This window comes from Impatiens glandulifera, chromosome 3 (assembly GCF_907164915.1).
Source record: "Impatiens glandulifera chromosome 3, dImpGla2.1, whole genome shotgun sequence".
Taxonomy (NCBI): domain Eukaryota; kingdom Viridiplantae; phylum Streptophyta; class Magnoliopsida; order Ericales; family Balsaminaceae; genus Impatiens; species Impatiens glandulifera.
In genome coordinates, this window is record NC_061864.1 from 49770312 (window position 1) to 49772705 (window position 2394).

Below are 2394 nucleotides of genomic sequence, written 5' to 3' on the forward strand. Positions count from 1 at the left end.
ATCTGAAATAATCTTACATTTAAATAAATTTTCTAAACTTGCAATTCCATTTTGACAAGCCTTTCAAACAAAACTTTTAACTTATTTTTTTAGTTGTTTTTCAACTGTACTGACTTAGACCACAGCAGACGTGGCTTAGGCCTCCTTCCTCTCAAGTGAGACCCGTACCAACATTCATAACGCAGTCAAAGCCTTCCTGGACTACTACAAAGAAAAAGGGCCCGGTTTAAACTGCTAAGGGGGCCACAATGGGAATACTGCAACCGACCAACCTCCTTTCCCAGAGCTAGCCCTTGCTAGGAATATTGCTATGATGAGACATAATTTGTCTCTTATGATGAAAACGTTACTCTTTCAAATAATATCCTAAAATTCATCTGAACCTCCCTCAATGAGGGTCTATTAAAAGCACAATCATAATTTGAACAAAGAAAGTGAAACCCTAATTTGACAGAATAAATTCTATCAGGACAAAGGCCAAATCAGGGTATCCGTCTCCTCCTCAAAAGTAGGGATGAGCAAATGGATAAAACCAATCCGTTTTGGATTCGTATATTAAATTCAAACTAAATTTATTCAATCCGCAATCCAAATCATTTTACTAACTAATACGGATCGGATACGGATTTGATTAAAAATAGTTTGAATAATCCAAATTAAAAAATATTTATATATATCAACTTGAAATTAGTCAACAATTTTTTATTTAATTTTTTAAAAAAAATTTGAATTTTTTTATTATTAAATTTGAATCTGAAAAAAAATTAAAAAAAATAAAAAAATAAAAAAAATAAAACTAAATATCGTTGTCAAAGTGATGATAAGGAAAATATATATTATATTAAGATGAAATTTAATTTAAAAAAAAATTTATTTAGATAGTTTGAATAATTTGGATAATCCTAATCCAATCCGATTTAATTCAATCTGAACTCAATCCGATCTTATCTCAATTAAATCTGAAATATTCAATCCGAATTAGTATTTAGGATTCGGATTGGATTGAATTTCGGATTAATCCACCCAATGCTCACCCCTATTCAAAAGGCAGATGAATTTTCCTAATTTTTTCCATAGTTTCTAAAGGGAATAAACCTCAATTGTATTCCAATTCCATGACATCTATGAAGAATTAATCAAATCTTTAACAAGCATGTTAATATAATTGACATCTCTGTTTTTCAATATAAATCCCAAATTGGTATGCCATTTATCAAACCAAACATCAACAGACTTTCCATTTTCAATGTCCCAATGACATCCTTTCAAAAATAATATTTTACCCCATTGCAAGTTATTCAAGATTTGGGAACCTCTTTTAGCACAATTCCAAAAGGAACCATCATTGAAATAAATGACTTTGATTTTTTTTTTCAAAGACAGTTCATGAATTAATCTCCAAACCTGCTTAGCTAGAAGTGTGATGTGTGAGCATTTTAGGGTTAGGTTTTCTAACCCTTAATAAGTCGAATTATTGTTGACGAAGTCGACATATTATGTAATTTCTTTTTTTAAGTTGTGCAACAACATGTTTTTATATTTTGAATGAGTTGTGTAACATGTGACAATTATTGGTAGCAGTTCATTAAGCTACAATAGTTATAATAGAATTGGTAGAAACAATTAGATCACATTGCAGAAGAGGGAACTAATTCTGGGGGGAAATAGTTAAGGCATGAGCCCTTAAATACTAGATGAACATGACTCTACTTTAATCTCTCATATATCATTATAATCTTCTTTATCGATTGCAGGTCATGTAATCATCTTGTTTTCTACTCATCTAACCTCTCAACTATTCTGCAATCAATAAGGTACTACCTTAACTTGAAACTACCTATTATGGAAATATAATTCTCATCGTATCATTGACACCAGAGCATCTTTCTTGACATTATGGTGGAAATGCGAATGGAAGGAGAATTGAGTGAGATTCGTAGTCGTAGCCAGGAGTAGGACGAACGCTTACAAGCGCAAAAAGATTGTTTCGATCGGATGGAGGCGATGATGACCTCAATGAATGATGCACTTAGATGACTAACGCCATCATTCGGTAACAATAACCTGGAATTGAGAGGTGACAATGGAAGAGACTACAGAGGTGAACGCCAATATGATCGCAGACATAGTGAGGTAAGAAGATATTATGGTGAATCTCATGAAGAAAGGGAACAATGTGATCATACGTATCAACCACCGACGAGACTTTCAAAAATGGATTTCCCAAAATTTAATGGTGAAGAGATAGACGAGTGGATATATGAAGTGGAGATGTTCCTTTAGGTGGATTTTGTTGTTAATATAAGATTGACATGTCCATACCAAAATATGATATCATCTTGGGAATCGAATGGATGTCTACTTTGGGTGACTTAAACTGAGACTTTAATGGGT